Source organism: Apodemus sylvaticus, chromosome 6, assembly GCF_947179515.1.
Source record: "Apodemus sylvaticus chromosome 6, mApoSyl1.1, whole genome shotgun sequence".
In the NCBI taxonomy this organism is placed as follows: domain Eukaryota; kingdom Metazoa; phylum Chordata; class Mammalia; order Rodentia; family Muridae; genus Apodemus; species Apodemus sylvaticus.
Window position 1 is genome coordinate 62,735,281 of NC_067477.1, and position 18,974 is coordinate 62,754,254.

Below are 18,974 nucleotides of genomic sequence, written 5' to 3' on the forward strand. Positions count from 1 at the left end.
TACCTGAGTCTAAATATGGAGAGCACGGCTGGGACTCATGTGAGCATGCTGTGTATTAACAGAAAGGGAGGTGGTGGGTAGGAGCACAGGCCACTCCGTTCAAAAGACATTGCTTGTTGCTTGTTAATTACATAATTATCTTCCAAGAGCTGATAATTGCAAATACAGTGACAGAATATAAAATCCTGTTGTCCTGGAGATCACAGAGTACAGGAGGGAAAAACAAGCAAAAGCAATAAACCACATGTGCTTATTATAGGTAATTACCATTTCCTAAGAAGATGGACAAGAGATGAACCAAAGAGAATTTTTCATGAAGGAAACTTGGGGGAAGGAAATGTTTGAATGCTTGAAAGCCTTAGATGGCCTTAAAAAAAAGGCCATCTTACCATCTAATATCATCTTAGATGGTATTAAAAAAGTAAACTTAATTAATGTCCAATCTTATTTATTATCGGTCATTGATGAAGTAATAAGATAGAAAATAAGATTACGGAATATTCTTATGGGAAGTTAACTCCTCTCTCTCAATCTCTCTCTCTCTCTCTCTCTCTCTCTCTCTCTCTCTCTCTCTCTCTCTCTCTCTCTCTCTCCCTCTTTCCCTCTCTCTCTCTCTCTCTCTCCCCCCTCTGAGAACAATTTGTTTTGGAACCTATGACATTTGAAACAGGAATTTGATTGTAGTAAATTGCTTGACATTTAAAGCTGGACTAGGAGAATAGCAGGAATTAATTGATATTAAGAAGTCTGTATCTTTAATATTCCATGATATGTGCAAATACTGTGTACACCCTCCCTTCTCAGGTGACCGTTTTCAGCTGTGTAAACTGAGTGTGATCACTGATACAGTCGCCATAGCCTCCCTTCCACTTTAGCTTGGTTTACACAGTTGACTGTCGTCTCCAAGAACGATGCTTTTCCATGACAACCCAGATCTATCTACATATTCTAGAGCAACAATAGGGAGATCTTAATCCCTTATTTATAAAGTTTCAGAATGTTCCATAATATAATATATTTTAAGTAGAACTTTGACATTTAGGATAAAAATGCACTGCACACAATATTCTTGTGACTACATTGACAATATTCTGTTTAGAAAGACCAAAGGCAATATTAAAAATGTAAAATCCCCAATTCATTGTTTTTAATAGCTGAGTAGTATTCCATAGTATAAATAGACCACATTTTCTGTGCCCATTCCTCCATTGAGGGACATCTGGGTTCTTTCCAGCTTCTGGCTATTATAAATAGAGCTGCTCTGAACATAGTGGAGCATGTGTACTTATTACATGCTGGGGAATCCTCTGGGTATATGCCCAGGAGTGGAGAATGTCATCCTGAGTGAGGTGACCCAATCACAAAAGAACATACATGGTATGCATTCACTGATAAGTGGATATTAGCCCAGAAGCTCAGAATACCCAAGACACAAGGCACATATCAAATGATGCCCAAGAAGAAGGAAGGAGAGACCCCTGGTCCTAGAAAGGCTCAGTGCAGCTGTGTAGGGGAATACCAGGACAGGGAAACAGGAAGGGGGTGATTGGGGAACAGGGTGAGTGAAGAGGGCTTATGGGACTTTCCGGGAGGGCAGATACAGAAAAGGGGAAATAATTTAAATGTAAATAAAGAATATATCGAATAATAAAAAAAATCCCCAGTTCCATTGAAAGTTCCTCCCAAACTCCTGCCACTCCCACGCCATATACATGTACAAATATACACAGAGATTTTCTAACAGAAGAGAATGTACATCCATAACAAGAAAGCTGAACTTCTTTTAAAAGGTAGCCTTACGTGGAAAGTGTCCCCTGCTCATTGTGTAAATTGCCTTGAATATGTTGTACATGAAGCTCAAGTTCCCAGTGTGGGCCCTGGGCTTTTGTACTTCTAAACACAAGTTCTTTAAGACTGTTCTCCTATAAACGAGCTACCTACTCACAGTGTCTACTCTTCAACAGACGAGGCCTTGATTTTTTTTCCCTATGGGCAATTTCTTCTTTTCAGATACTGAAAGTCCATGTTCATTGCTGTTCCACTCACATGACCCATAATGTGTGAATCAGCCCAAATGCTTATAAACAACTGAATGGATAAAGAAAATGTGATTTTTGTATACAAAAGACATAAGGAATAAAATCCTTTCTTTGGTAGCAAAATGGATGGGGGTGAGGAGGAGAAAATCATGTTAAGCAAAATAAGCTATGCACACAAGTAAATGTGTTCATTCATATGTAGAAGTTGAAAATGATGACTTGAAGGCAGAAGAGTGAAAACTAGAGTTTATTTTGGGCAGAGAGAGGAGACAGAGCTAAACAAATAACAAAAGCTAAAGATAGTCTTTTACAGAAATGTTCTGCAAAAACACCTTACTATAGTTAATAATAATTAAGCTTAATAAAATGACTTATTTTACATATCATTCTGACTTAATCAGAGAAGGGACACAGAAAACCACATATCTTTCTGTCTGTAAGCCAAGGTAAAGTGAGTTTCAAATGCTTCTGTATGCTATGTGTACACTAAAAATGTTTTAGATACTGTAGCCCCATAGTGTAAAATTATCCTGAAATAATGTGAGATGTTATATTCCCATAGAAAGAATAAATCCATTTCATATAATAAGTGCATACGAAACTCCATTACCAAAATAGAATAGTTTATGAGTCGTATATCATTTCTTCACACCAGCAATAAGGTAACTTTCTTAGAAAATCAATAACACTGAAGCATGTTTAGATGCAATTCATTCTTTATTACAGGTGTAGGAACAACTGCCATCGAGAAGGACACTGAATCCATACCACACTTCGTACCTACAATTTAGCGAACATGGTCACAGACCTAAGCACAAGAGCTAAAACAATAAACCTCTTAGAAAAAGTAAGTAGTAAATATTCCTGAGCTTGATATAAACAGTATTTATTAAATAATGCTTTAGAATTCTAGTGGTAAAACATGACAGGTACAATTTGACCAAAGTATAATCAGGTAATCATATTGGGTAAAAGAATGTGTCCAAAATGGAACATTAGGTTCAAGTGGAAGAGTCTTAAATAGCTGTCAACACATAAGTGGGCGGAAAGAGGGGCTGTGGCCTGTCTCCGTCGTGGAGTAATGCAGAACAGTGAAATACTGATACCTGATTTAACCTTAGTGTTCTTCAAAAGTGTTATCTTCTATAAGAGATGCCACTCATGACTCAAATTACACAAAAGCTAAAAGCAGGCATCCTGGAAAGAAACACAAGAAAAGCACGGTCATCTGTGATGGGGGGAATACAGTAGGAATGATTGCTCAAGCACGTACATTCCCCTAAACTAATCACCTAAAGATGATTAAATGCTTAAAATTAGAGTATGGCAGAGTGTGCCATACTCTACATCTTTAATACATACATCTTTAATCCCAGCACTAGGAAGATAGTTTGAGGCCATCTAAATCCACGTAGGGAGTTTCAACCAAGCCAAGGATACAGAGTGAGACCCTATCTCAAAACCCTAAAGTATAAAATAAAGTATTAGAGAATTTGAAAATATAGTGAATTATGTCTTGAGAACGATGCTTTGAAACAGAATTCTCTAACATCAGGTGTGGTGAAGCACCCTACCATCCCAACACTTGACTCTGAGGTGAGATGATCACAAGCTCAAGGCCAGCCTGAGCAATATGGTGAGACTATCTCTAAGACAATACTCTATTTTAATGTTGCTATGCTATAAAAACCCCTTTATACAGGTCACGGGCCCTTTGCTTTCTGAATGGATCATTGTTCACATATAAATGATTCTGTGCATATAAAGTATCATTTTAAATTAATAGACTTTTGGCATTTATGCTCAAAATGAAATACACATAGGACCCATGGTTCACCTGTCTCATCTCACATTCCCAGGAGACTAAGGCAGGAAGATCCTGCTTGGATTACAGAGTGAATTCAAGATCATTATGTCAGCTTAGTTAGATCCTGGTTCTGTAACCATGAGCTTTTCGACCAAGCCTCTTTCTTCCCAGAATAATAACTTTCAAGACTTAATTATTTATGAATAAATCTCTAGACCATACATTTTGGCTCATTCCCCCAACTATCTTGTAACTTCTGTAACCGTTTATTTTAGTCTATGTCTGCCACATGGTTGTCTTCTCCTCAATTTCATGTATCAGACGTCCTGAGAGTCCCGAGTGTATCTACTGCTCTTGGCACTTTCCCAGAATAACTGTCTGCTGGATGGCCCACTTTCTATTTTCTTCCTTAGCTAAGAGGCTAAGGAATGTATTGTGAGGCAGCATCACCTGCCAATATAAAGCTTTTTATTGACAGTGCATAAGTGATTCTTTATACATGGTTCAAACTAAAAAGTCAAAGGATAACTGTGGATGTAGTTCAGTGCCAAAGTATTTGCCTGCATGGGCAAGTCTCTGTATTCAGTCCCCAGTCCTTGACTCCCTAGAAATCAACAATGTGTATTCTTCATGAATACATCATGAGTAAAGTATAATGAAGTATAAATAATAACAAAAGATAACTAAAAATTTCATTTTCTCCACAAGACATAAACTATTATTTTGTTCTAACACCCTCTTGCCACCACCCTGCTCACCTCAGAGTACATGCATTCACTAATGACATCTCCCCCCACCCAGTTATCCATCATTTAAATAGTAGAGGAATTTTAATTCACTGGCATGGCTGTTCTGGTGCAGGACCATATCCAATGACCATCCAGATCTGTGTAAATCAGCTACAGTGCATGCAGACAAGCCACACATCTTTAAACCCTCTAGATTGAAAACACACCTTTAATCCCAAATGCTAATGTCTAATTGAGGGGTAGACAAGTAACAAATCAAAGAAAGATTTGACAGAATAATGAATCAGTGATAGAATATACTCAACTCTCAGGAGAACAGACAGGAAAGAGAAGCTGCTTAAGAGCAACTCAGAGTCAGTGCTGTCAGTTGACTTTGGTTAAATTCAGTTCTGAGGCAGATTTTACACAGTTTTACAGAAAACAGGTTGCAGAGAGAACAAGCTAGACACAGGTGAAAACAGAATGAGCCAGAAAATAAGAAGGAACCAGAAGATTAGATCAAAGCGGCAGACTTAGTTTGAGGGCAATCAGGGCAATTCAGTGAGGACCTGAATCAGTCATCTTGTAGAGGAGTTTGAGTCAGAAACAGCTGAGCTGGTCCAAGCGAGCTAGAGTTCAAAAAGAACTAGAAAAGATGAGTTTGTTATCATTAAGTCTCAGGCTGAAACATTCTAGGCTTAGGTTAGCAAAGAGAGGCTGAAAGATTTAGAGAGGCTGGAAGCCTATGGATAGTTAGCACAGAGATGGAAATTCTCTGGGCTTAGCCCAGACGAGACTCCAGTAGACTCCATAGACTCAATGTAGTTGTAAAGCTTGGGTAAAGCTCTCATCTCATCTATTTATCAGAGAAAATAAATGTGACATTTACATATAAATGTCTTAAAGCCCAGAAAATCTAGTTATGAGAAGTTTATAGATTTAGTTTCTCATGAGATCATATGAAATCAGGCTGCACCTCCTCTTCTGAGGTGATGAAATACACCAAACTGAACGACAGAAGCGTAAATTATGAACAATGTAGAAAATTAGATGGAATCATTTCAATGTCATTACAATCTGAGTTAATATGTGTCACCTGATCTTTGGGAGATCATTTCTCTGTTTGTAATTCTGCCATAGTATACCTGGTCAGATGTATTTTTGTAAAAGAAATGAAAGACACATCATAGGTTCTTTCCTTGTATAAAGTTTTGCTTTGGCTCATTAATGCTTTCCATATCACTTCTTAATTTCCACTGAAAAAATTTCCCACAGCAAAGTTTAATAAACACATAAAATAAGATGAACAGAATTCATTTGCTCGCATCCTTTTAAAATTAAAACATAGATTTTTCTATGAACACAAATTTAGAAACTTGTGTGGAAAAATGTGTCATATAGTAACTTAAAGAAGTTATTTCATTTACAGATACCTTAAAGACTGAATGTTTGTTAAATTAAAATTATTCTTAACTTTCTCCATAAAAACAATAGACACCTAAAGCAAATGCATTTATCATAGTCCCCTTACATGCAATTTTCTGATAGAGTAACAAAGGACTGAATTCTAATTTCATAATTATCTCCTTTGTGAATATAAATATAGAAGCAATCATAAAAATACTATACAGCAGGCTTGTTGTATAATGATTATGAACTTATTATTTACAGATTGGCAGTAAGGACCAATTTGTTGTGAGTCAGTCCCAAGGCTCAGGGAAACTTCCCAGGGCAGATGGCGACTCATCTGTGCATGCTCCATTTGCCTTGCAGCCTAGAGACTAAGGCAATCATGCCACCAAGGGTTTTATGTCTCATTGGGCTAAAGTGTCAAAGGACATACTGTTTTCATGGAAGACCTGGAAGAGAGCCCAAGCTGTTAAACTCCCTCTTAGCTTAAAAGACTGCATCCCATTCCATCTTAGAGTTGTTCTTGGAAAGTATATAAGCAAGAATATAGCTGTGCTGGTCTAAGGCCACCTATGAAACTCTCAGTAATCACAGAAATTGTAGAGTGAGGGAAAGAAAGACTAAAGTCTTAGGTTTGTTTTGTGTGGTGTGGTGTGTGTGTGTGTGTGTGTGTGTGTATGTGTATGTGTGTGTGTGTGTATGTGTGTATGTATGTAATTATCTAGATGCTGTCACTACTTCATAGTCATCCAACATCAGATCTTCCTACAACTTTCTTTGCTTATCTTTGTAGCTTTTCAGCTTTTTGTTATTGTGGAAATATTCTTGGCATAAGAAACTTAAAAAGAAACATGTTTATTTTGGGATGTGATTTCAGACAGTTTCGGGCCTGATTTCTGGCCTCATTTCACTGACTCAAACTATGTTAGGAGTAAATTTGTGGGTGCGGGGGGTAGTAGGAATGTCTATGTCATGATGACCAGTATCCTAGTCACTTTTCTATTTCTCTGATAAAACATAATGACAAAAGAAACTTGGAAAGGAATGATTTCATTTTATCTTAAAACTTCTGACTCCACTACTGAGGGAAGTCAAGAAAGAAACTCAAATAAAGAATTCCTTGGAGGCAAGAATTGAAACAAAGACCATGGTGGACCTGAAAAAGGGACTATGCAATAAAGTTGCTTATTAGACTAAGTCCCCAAATGATTGATCAGACTGCGTTCTTATATAGCTCAGGACCATCTTTCTGGGGGTAAATCCTCCCACAATGGCCTGGGCCTTCCCAAATTAATCACTAATCAAGAAAATACCTCCAAGTTGCTTACAGACTAATCTTAAGAATGGACTCTTTCAATTCTAATTTCCTCCTCTCTGAAAAAAAGGCAGAATAATTGACCCTTTGTAGTCTTGACACAAACACATAGTTATTACATTATATTTTCTATCTTGTTCATTCCCAATATCTTAATATCCCTATATCAATATAAAACACATTCCAAAATTTACAAATCCCACAGTCTTTAAAATATAAAATGTTTTTAAATTTCTCTTCCAAAGTTCAAAGTCTCTTTATAATATCTAAAATCTCTCAAAAAAATATCTAGTCTCTATAAAGCTGCAAAGTCTATAAAACTCCAAATTCTTGTGAAGGTAGATTCCTGTAAAATCAAAAGCAAGTTAGATATTTTCTTTCTCTAAAAAAGAAGAACCAGCACACAGTAAAAGCAAATCAAATTAAAACCAGACTTCAACAGTATAAAAAGTAACATGCTTGGCATCTGTGATCCTTGCATGATAACAAGGACCTGACCCACCTCTCTTGTCTACCCTCTGCAGCATACAAAGCTTGTCTCATAGGTCCAGGCTCACTGCACACCAATTTCTGCAGTCCTTGGTGATCACCCCATGGTACTGACATGTCTAAACCATTGAAATCTTGACTTGACTAATGTTAAATTTTACTTTAACTAATTCTGCACCTTGTACAGCAGCCTCTTGAAGGCTCTCTTCAGATATACTAATTCCTCCATATGATCTCAAGTATCAATGTTCACATGACCTCTTCAGTCCTGTGATATTTAATTGAAACTGAGGTTGTACCTTTGACAATGCCCTCAGGCTATTGACAATCACAAGTCCAAGATGATGCCATTTTTCTTTCATGCCTTCAAAATCAGTACCAACTGATAAATTCTTACACATTACTAAATTAACTTTCAGCATAAATTAAAGCCTTTGTCTTCCTCTACTTCAACGCTGCTATGTGCTGACCCCGAGCAAATATTCCCAGAGGATTTTTGCCTCTATAATGCTGGTCTTTCTTAACACTAAGTTCTCAGCTCAAGTTAACCAGCACTGATTGTCCCAGTAAGGTAAAAGTTTTACATTAGCAGTTCTGGTCTTTTCTTAATCGCAGCAGAGTCTTCATGCCCAGATGACCATAACCAAAGATTTATAATTCAAAATATCATACAAATAGCCTGGGTAGAATTTTAACTAGTCAAAATATGGAAGACAAGTAACCATGACTTGCCCAACCCCAGCTGATACATTTACAATAATTCCGTACACTTAAGGCTTAAAGCACATCATGGAAGTAGATACAGAAAGTATATAAGAGCCAGAGAAGCAGCAATGTCTGTGGTGTGTTTGCTTTATATAGCTGGGGATCTGTACTCATTAAAACCCAAAACTATAGTTACCTAAACAAGGCCTGAATTTTGAAACACAGGTTGACATAATAATGAGGATGAGATAAATCTTAGAGAACTCCACTTCTAGTTGAAGAATTACTGGCAGTTAGTGGCTACTGATAGAGGAAGAAACAGTCTTCTCCAGGGATGGGCTCCCAAGGGGTGTGTCTTAAGCACATATACATGAATAACACTAAATGGTCTCAGCAGGTTAAATGTGGGTATGTGCTAAAGCCAACACAGTCCTGAGCAGTACTGGGTGCTGGGATGGAGGGTAAGGGGAGGGAAAGACAGGACTTTGAGTTCATTTCAGGAATTAACAGTTTTTCTACTGTTTGTATACTGTTTAGCTATCTTATAATAGCAGTATTTCAAGCAGAGCTTCAACTTTGTTCTTACTTTTACATTTCCGCTATATTGTAGTCTGTTTCTCCAAGAATAGCATTACTCTTAGACTTTACTCCATGCCTATAAATTTCTACAATCACATGACCACAACTGAAACAGGGTTTGTGCTTGAAAAAAGTAGCTATTGCAACCCTTCTAAACCCAAGTATATGTGTAACTATTATCACAAATATTAAAGAAGAGGTCATGAATTTGAGACGGACTGGGTGTAATTTTGTAGAATGGTGAATAAAAATGTGATTGCCTCAAAGAACCAGTTCTTGGTTTTGTTGATTCTTTGTATGGTTCTCTTTGTTTCCACTTGATTGATTTCAGCCCTGAATTTGATGATTTCCTATCTTCGACTCCTCCTGGGTGAATTAGCTACTTTTTGTTCCAGAGCTTTCATGTGTGCTGTTAAGCTGCTAGTGTATGCTCTCTCACATTTCTTTTTGGAGGCACTCAGGGCTATGAGTTTTCCTCTTAGTACTGCTTTCATTGTGTCCCATAGATTTGGGTATGTTATGCCTTCATTTTCATTAAATTCTAAAATGTCTTCCATTTCTTTCTTTATTTCTTCTTTGGCCAAGGTATCATTGAGTATTGTTCAGCCTCCATGTGTATGTGGGCTTTCTGTTATTTTTCTTGCTATTGAAGACCACTCTTACTCCATAGTGATCTGATAGGAGGCATGGGATTAGTTTGATCTTCTTATATTTGTTGAGGTCTGTCTTGTGACAATTATATGGTCGATTTTGGAGAGGGTACCATGAGGTGCTGAGAAAAAGGTATATTATTTTGCTTTAGGATAAAATGTTATATATATATATATATATATATGTATATATATATATATATATATATATATATATATATATTAAATCCAATTAGTCCTAAGATTCGATTAGTTTCACTATGTCCCTGTTTAGTTTCTGTTTTCCTGATTGGTCCATTGAGGAGAGTGGAGTGTTGAAGTTACCCATAATTATTGTGTTAGATGCAATGTGTACTTTGAGCTTTAGTAAAGTTTCTTTTACAAATGAGGGTGCCCTTTGACAATGGAATGAAAGGTACAAGGTAAAAACTGGAAGTTAACCCTGAATTCCCAGCTCTATATAATATCAATAGATTTAATGCAAAGAAACACCTCTCCTGTGCAATTTATTGTACTGCAGACAGGAGAAATAAAGAAATCTTAAAAACAGCACTGGAGAAAGTCTTATAAAAGAAACACATGCCCATCTCAGTAATGGGATCTAGATAACACTGAAACATTTACTTTAATGTTGAAATTAAATAAGTGAATTGTAGCAACCAAAATGAATTGGGCATCTTTCACAAGCATTTGTATGTTTACTGCATGTCTTATGAAAAATGACTATTTCTGTCTGTTGTTTCACTTAATATCTGCCTAGTTTGTCTCCATTTTGTTAAAGATTTTTTTTTAATTAATTTTAACATAAACCTCAACCAGATGTGTGTTTTGCAAACACATTCACCAGATCTCTAGATTGTGTTTCGTTGTTGATTAGCTCCAACTGCTATGCAGAAGCTTCTGAGTTCATCACAATTCTTTTTTTTTTTACATATTTCATTGATGAAGAAAGCAAAATTCAGAATCTTTCATGGTGTTGAGGTCAATGTTTTACTAAGTAAATGCATGAACACAACACTTTGAGCCTGGAAGTTGTAACATGAGATGTTGTCTACAGGATAGGGGGGTTTGGAGGGATAACAAGGAAAAGGGATAACATTTGAAATGCAAACAAAGAAAATATCTAATAAAAGAAGAGATTATTACATGTTGGAGCATCTTCTGGGTATATGTCTGGGAGTGGCAGAGCTGGGTCCTCAGGTAGTACTATGTCCAGTTTTCTGAGGAGCCACAAAACTGATCTCCAGAGTGGTTGTCCCAGCTGGCAATCCCACCAGCAATGGAGGAGTTTCCCTCTTTCTCCACATCCTTGCCAGCATATGCAGTCACCTGAGGTTTTTTTAATTTTTTTTTTTTTTTTATTTTACCATTCTGACTGGTGTGAGGTAGAATCCATACCCTATGCTGCAGGATATTTGATTACACTGTGAACTCTGAGATTGTGTTATTTACTGAAAACATTTGTTTTTAGTTGTAGTGTGCCCTTAGCACACATCTTTAGTCCCTCTGGCTGGAAGACAGACACACCGTTAGTAAACACCTTTAATTTCAAACAATGAAGGTAAAGTTAGTTTATAGAAGGAGGCACCCATGTTTGAAAGTGATGTCTAATTGAGTCGAAGACAAAGTGACAAATCAGAGAAAGATTTGACAGTATAAAATATACCCAACTTTCATGAGAAGAGAGAGGAAACAGAAACTACTTAAGAGAGGAGGAAGAGGAGGAGGAGGAGAGAGAGAGAGAGAGAGAGAGAGAGAGAGAGAGAGAGAGAGAGAGAGAGAGAGAGAGAGAGAGAGAGAATAGTTTTCCTGGTACAGTTGTACAGAGACAGGTGGTAGAGAGAGAACAAGCTAGATGCAAGTGAAGACAGAATAAGACAGAAAGACGAGAAGGAGCCAGAAGAATAGAACATGTTGCCAAAGTTAGTATGAGGCCAAGCCCAGCAATTAAGGAGAAGCTGAGAGAAGCCAGATTGAATCAATCAGCATTAAAACGAGTCTGAGCCAGAACAGCTGAGTTGAATCAGCTAGCCAGAGTACAGAGAGAACAAGAAAGAGGAAGCTTATTATGCAGCAGTAAGTCTCAGAGGTTGAAAACATTCCATACTTTGATAAAATTGTATGGAGGCTAGACGTTTCCAAGACTAGGCTTGGCTAGCAGTCTGAGCCAATTAGCTCTGCACAATAAAAGTTACAGTAACAACCCTAGACCTATACAAAGGTCTTCTCTATGTTCAACTCTCTTGTTAAAATAAAAACATGTCAATAAGCTACTTCAGAGAGAAACTATTTTAGCTTGCAATTTCCAGGTTACATTCCATCACTGCTGACAAATTACAGTAGTAGGAGCCTCAGATAGTTAGTTATGTCGTATTTACAGTCAAGAGCAGAGAGAAAAATGAATGTATGCCTTCATTTTGCTTAGCTTACTTTCTATACTTCTGCGCAATCCAAGGTCCCAAGCCAGGGAATAGTACTGTCCATTTGCATGCTGTTTTTTCCTACTTCAATGAAGTCAATCAAGACCATTACCCACAGACATGTCCACATGATCTAAACAATCGCTTATTGTGATTCTTCATGGTCATTCTAGGTTATCCCAAGTTGAAAATTAAAACTAACTATCATAAGGTCCTAGCACTTTGGGAATAGAAGGAACTTGTTAGCGTAAATGACTCTATCTACTGATGTTCTCCTTGTCTGCTGCCACTGGTTGTCAAATGCTAAGGCACATGAAAACATCCAAAGACAAGCATAGGAAGACTTCCTGTTCATGTAGAGAAAAAAGGCATAGTCACCTCATGATAATGTCCTTCCTTCAAGATGCAGTTATATTTCGAGGAAAAATTTCAAAGAGGTAAACATGGTTAAATGACTTCATTATAGCCTTCCATAATAAAATATGGTGAATTTTCTTTTAAGAAGTGATTGCACATGATCAGGGTCACACGATACACAGAACAAAAATATATAAGCTAACTGTTGATGTCTGACCCCCTGCCAGCATAGCTGTAGCCGTTTGCTTCATGCTCGCTAGCTATTTCGATTATTGCTGTAACATGACTGCCAGCCATTGATGCAGAAAAAATAACGTCACTAGGAGCAGAATCATGCTCACCACATGCCTGGTTATGTTGTATATGTTTTGAGATTGGTTAATCTTACAGAATTCCACAACTATAAGATTTACGTTAAGACCATCAAGTTAAAGGTCAATATGAATTGTTATGTTTAAATGGCTTGAGTCAGGCTTGACCACAAGGCAACTCTTTCAACCCCTTTATATGAGCTCATCACGGTTTTTCATTTGTTTGTTTTAGCCTTTATCAGCTGGCCTTGAGAACTGTCAGACACACAGCATTGAGCTGTTGCCATGGTCAGTCTTGGGGTGCACATTCAATAAACTATCCCTGGTTTTGACTGAGATTGGTGTTTGTTTGGCTTGTAGGACAACTCCTGGACCCCAACTCTAAGGAAAGAGACATTCAGATGAAGTTAACAAAACTAACACCTTGTTCTTGAACTGTTAGCCTGCAGAGGAAAGAAAAAAATCAATTTCTGTTGTTTGAACTCCCTGTCCTTGTTACACAGCTCCAGAAACAATACCAGAGAGCAGCCATTGCTGTATTCTTTGTTTTACCTACAAATGAAGGGCAAGGATTTATATTATTTTGGAAAATTCAGCAAGCTAACAACCTGACAGCCATTTTACTTCAGCTTTTGTCAAATAATTGTAAAATTGACAATCAAGTAAATATCTTGGGTAAAAATGCCACAAAAATAGGCAAATTGCATTGTGGGCTTCCCTGTATCCTTCTCAAGTGAGACTGCTGTCATTTTAAATCTTATTTTTCTATTTATTTTACCTAAAACCATAGATAAATTTCTCCACTGCTTTGACATAGTTTTCAATGGTAAAATATGGAGAATTGTGACTAACATTGTCATCAATGTGAGAACAATATTATGGAAACTGATAACATATAAACAGTATCTGAAAGTTGAGGTATTTGGAAAAATCTTTAGGGTACATTGAATAAAATAAACTAGTTCATTTGGATAAGGGATTTGGATTGACCTTTTAATTATAATTAAGCATAGAGTATTTTTGAGCTCTAAAATAAAACTATAGAATTGAAAATTTGGAATGACTGATTTAATTGTACTTTTAATTAATATAGTAGTAATACAGATTTTTTTTGTATTTCCTTTTTTTTAAGATTTTATTCCCCTCCTGGTCCACCTTCTCTGACTATTCCACATCCCTGCCTCCTCCCCACCCCTGTCTCCAGGAGGATGTTTCCACTCCCACTCCACCAGACCTCTAAACCCCCGGGGCCTCCAATCTCTCCAGGGTTAGGTGTGCCTTCTCTGACCGACCCCACACCCAGCAGTCCTCTGCTGTTTATGTGCAGGGGACCTCATATCAGCTGGTGCATGCTGACTGGTTGGTGGTCCAGTGTTTGAGAGATCTCCTGAGTCCAGGTTAGTTGAGACTGCTGGTCCTCCTTCAGGCTTGCCCTCCTCAGCTTCTTTCAGATTTTTTTTTATTCAACCATAGGAGTCAGTAGCTTCTGTCCATTGGTTGGGTACAAATATCTACATGTAAAAATTTAATATAAAAATGGTTATAAAACATGCTAGCCTTATTAAAGTATGAGATAGTAATTAGTAACATTAATATATGAAGATTAAAGAAGGAGTTTGGCTTCACTGAAGGCTTGGGCTCATCTCTTTTGACTTGTGTATTTTGTAATGAACTATCCTGGTTCTAAGGGTTTTTAGCAGCTGAACACGGACATTAGATTTTATAGGTACACAATTTTGCTTAGTGCTAAAGTACACACAATGTACCTTTGCTGGAGGCATTGATTTTATTTTGTAGAAAGCCCTGGTGTGGAATGTACTTTCAGTACATATAAAAGCAAGGGTGGCAGAGAAGCAGTATTACTTCCCAAACACTCCCCAGAGATGTAACTAATCTGCTTCATTTAGCCTAAAGGAATCATGCAATATTCTTCTCAAAACTATTTAACTAGCTCAAATTCAAATGATAACAGAACAGCAAAGAGTAAATATGGAGACAATTTACAATCACTGGATATGGCCTGATGTTTCAATCTGTTTGTGCAAAGCTGAAATGTCACTGTGTTTAAGCCCATTATAATGACATTTTTTAGTTATATTAAAACAATGCACTCAGGAAATCTTTCTTACATTAATTTTTTAAAAACAAGAATCCTGAAATAATATATTCCATAAATTTATATGTAACAATCTCACCATTTCCATTTCATTTTATTTTGATCTGCAAATAATCAAAACAAGTTAAAGGCCATCTTTCCATAGAAACCATTCATTTAGATTTGGAGAAATTGGTAAAAATATTAGTAGTAAATTAGGAGAAATATTTTACCATGTTTGTTATAAAACTAATAAGCACTCCATTCAAATGTAGAATAGTTTTTTACATTCCTCTTATAGTTCTTTGACTTGTTACTGTGACAAAATGTTAGGTAAAATTAACTCAGGAAGGAAGGGTTCATTTTTGGCTCACGGTTGTAGCACACAGGTCCTCATGGGAGAACGAATGCATGCACTCAACTCACTTTCTCTTTATCCAGTTCAGGACCCCAGCCCATGGAGAGGTGCTGCCTACACTTGAACTGGGTCTTTCCAGTTCAATTAAACTAATCTAAACAATCTCTCACAAACATGAGTAGAGGATTCTAGACCCTACTACACTACAATCAATATAAACTATCACAATAGTACAATGATTCACATTGGTTTCAATGCAGTACTGAAAACATGTAGAATTGTAATCTGGGACACTGATTGATAAAACACAAATCTGTAACTTTAAATTCTATCTAAAAGGTTATATGAACCAATAATGATTCTATCTCTTATGTTTGCATGCATCTCAAACACACCCATTTTAAAATATAGAAATAATTTTCCAGTCTGTTTTTAGCAGATCTCAATCACTAAAGACAAATCGTTCAGTTATTTTATGAAATTCTGTGACATCTTCAGAAAAAATATTCACTCAATCTCCTCCTTTTAAATGTTTTCAAATAATTGCAGGTGTTAGCTCATTGAGTTTTAAGTGCTGCTTAAGAGGATGCTGTATTGCTCATCCTGCTTTCCATTCCCTGTCCTTGTGAGAACTGTTGCTATAAACTGTAAACATTTTCATGCATCTCCTCTACACATGTGTATGACACTCTCAGGAGTTACAATGTCAAAGCATACACACAAATGCACACAGCTTCACAAAAGAATTTCTTCTAGTTTCCAAACCAAACATAAAACTTACATGTCTATTTTGTGGACATCAAGTTTTGTGGACAGTAGTTTTCTTCGACTCCTGTGATCATTAATTACCTGCTATTACAGTGCCTGGCGTCTCAACTGATATGAATCACAGTGTGTTTATGGCTTTTACTAGCTTATTTGAACTGAAGCTTAAAATAATGTCTTAGCCCCTGGAGCAAGCCAGGCTGCCCTGGGCAGCCTTATATCCCAGGGAGACCTCCACTTTTCTGTCTCTCTTCCACCTCTCTGCCCTCCTTCATTAGACCTTGGATCCTGAACCGCAGAGCCTTAACTAAGGCATAAGATTGCCTTGCCCCACCTGTATTCCCTGCTTGCTGAGCCTTCTGGGCTTGCCAAGCTGCACTGCTGCACTGCTGCACTGCTGCGGAGCCTCCTAGCCATTCCCCTCCCACCACCTCATTTTCTACCTTCATTGGACCTGTGGCTCCTGAAGTATACAAACCTTAGGATCTTAATCCATTGAGAACTGCAGATCTGGAAACATACACTCCAAGGAGACCCATCAGATGACCCTCGAAGTTAACTCCCTTCCCAATACTACAACAGGAACATCCAGGAACTAAAGGATGGCTAAAGGTCCCCGAAAAAATACAATCAACAAAAACCAGGGCAGCAGGCCTCCTTCATTGTACAGATATCCTATGACAGCAATCCTGGATATCCCAACAAAACTGAAGCACAAGAAAATGACTGACCGTAAATCCAATCTTATAAGGATGATAGTGCCTTTAAAGGGGAAATGAGTAAATGCCTTAAAGAATTACAGAAAAATACAATCAGAGAGATAGCGGTCTTTAAAGAGATAACAAATCCCTTAAACATATACAGGAAAATACAATTAAACAGTTGAATGAAATAAATCAAACTGTGCAAGACCTGAAACAGGAAATAGAAGCAATGAATATAACACAAATTGAGGGAATCCTGGAGATAGAAAACCTAGGGAAGTGAACAGGAACTACAGATGCAAGCATCACTATCACTAACAGAGTGCAGGAGATGGAAGAGAGAATCTGAGACATAGGAGATACATTAGAAGAAATTGCCACATCAGTCAAAGAAAATGTTATATCTAAAAACTTCCTGACCAAAACAAAACAAAACAAACAAACAAAAAACAACAACAACAACAAAAAAAAACAACCATTCAGGAACTCTGGGACACTGTGAAAAGGCCTAACTTAAGAATAATAGGAATGGAAGAGGGTGAAGAGTTCAAACCCAAGGCCCAGAAAATATTTTCTACAGAATCATAGAAGATTCACCACCTGAAGAAAAAGATATCTATAAACATACAAGAGGCATATGGAACACCAATTAGACTGGACCAGAAAAGAAAATGTGCTCCTGCCACATAATAATCAAAGCACAACATCTACAGAAAAAGAGAAAGTATATTAAAAGCAGCAAGGGGAAAAGGCCGGATAAAATTCACAGGCCAACCTATCAGAATTATGCCTGACTTCTCAACAGAGACACTAACAGCTAGAAGGACCTAGACAGATATTTTGAAATCTCTTGAAAAAAAATAAAACACAGGTGCAAACCTAGACTACTTTACACAGCAAAACTCTCAGAGAGAAACTCACCAGAGAGAAAACAAGCATATTTCAAAATAGCAGTTCTGCTAATCAGCCCCACCCCTTCTCTCAACTCGGAAAGTCTGCAGGTCTCCCAGGTAATCTGCTGCAGGTATTCTTTTCCTGATATTTTTCTCAGGCAATTTTTGTTTGAATAGAAAAGACTATGGACTTTTGAAGGTTTATTTTTTTTAACCTGTTACTTTGCTAACAGTTGTAGGATGATTTTTTTTTGGTAAAACTTTTAGGGTAAATTATGTATAGTCTCACATCATATCATCTGCAAATAAAGATATTCTGGCTTCTTCCTTTTTAATTTGTGTCTAATTAATCTCCTTTAGTTGACTTATTGATCTAGCTAAGACTTCAGGCACTCTATTGAGCAGATAATTATGGAGTGGACCAAGTTCTCTGCTTCCTTATTTTAGTGGATTGGATTTCAGTTTCTCTCCACTTAAGCTCCCAAATAGTTAAGAATGAAACCTATTGATTTATTCAACAAGCTTTAAGCACAGTAACTGAGAGATATCCCTAATCTCCTATTCTGTCTAGCTACTTCCCAGCCACACAGCCTGAATTAGTTACATTTAGTCTCTCCTTGGCTTGCTCTGACATAGCTGTCTGTCACAGTGGTCCTCATGCCTGATGACAACCGCCCTCTTCTTCTTCTTCTTCTTCTTCTTCTTCTTCTTCTTCTTCTTCTTCTTCTTCTTCTTCTTCTTCTCCTTCTCCTCTTCCTCTTCCTCCTCCTCCTCCTCCATCTTCTTCTTCTTCCTCTTTCTCCTCCTCCTCCTCCTTCTCCTACTTTTCCTCCTCCTCTTCCTCTTCCTCCTCCTCTTCCTTTTCCTCCTCCTTCTCCTCCTCTTCCTCCTCTTCTTCCTCTTCCTCCTCCTTCTCCTCCTCTTCCTCCTCCTCCTTCTCCTCTTCTTCCTCCTCCTCCTTCTCCTCCTCCTCCTTCTCTTCTCTCTCACATGCCTCTTGGCAAACTATTTTTCCTTGTTCTTCTCCTTCAGACCCTGGCTGTGATCAGAAGTCTAGCCTTTTTACCTCCTCTGCCCAGTCATTAGCTATTCTGCCTTTTATTAACCAATAGGAGATAATTGGGAAGTATTCTTTACACTACATTGATTTAGGAGATTCTTCAATATTCTTGGTAATGCCCATGTCCAGACTGTAATTAGAGTTCAGACAGAAGTCAGCTTCTGAACACGCAGTTCCTCCTCCAACAGTGACATTTGGGTTAGTTCCATTTGTCATGGAAAATATAATAGGACGAACCTATGTCTATCATGTTTAGATAGGCTCTGAAAAGTGTTAATATTTCTAAAAA

The 18,974-nt window shown here is 37.4% G+C and overlaps 1 pseudogene; it reads left to right on the forward strand.

The window, feature by feature from the left end:
* Positions 1-2,835: 2,835 nt before the first annotated feature.
* The window catches only part of LOC127687930 (dynamin-1-like protein), a 34,304-nt pseudogene continuing 18,165 nt past the window's right edge, over positions 2,836-18,974 (forward strand).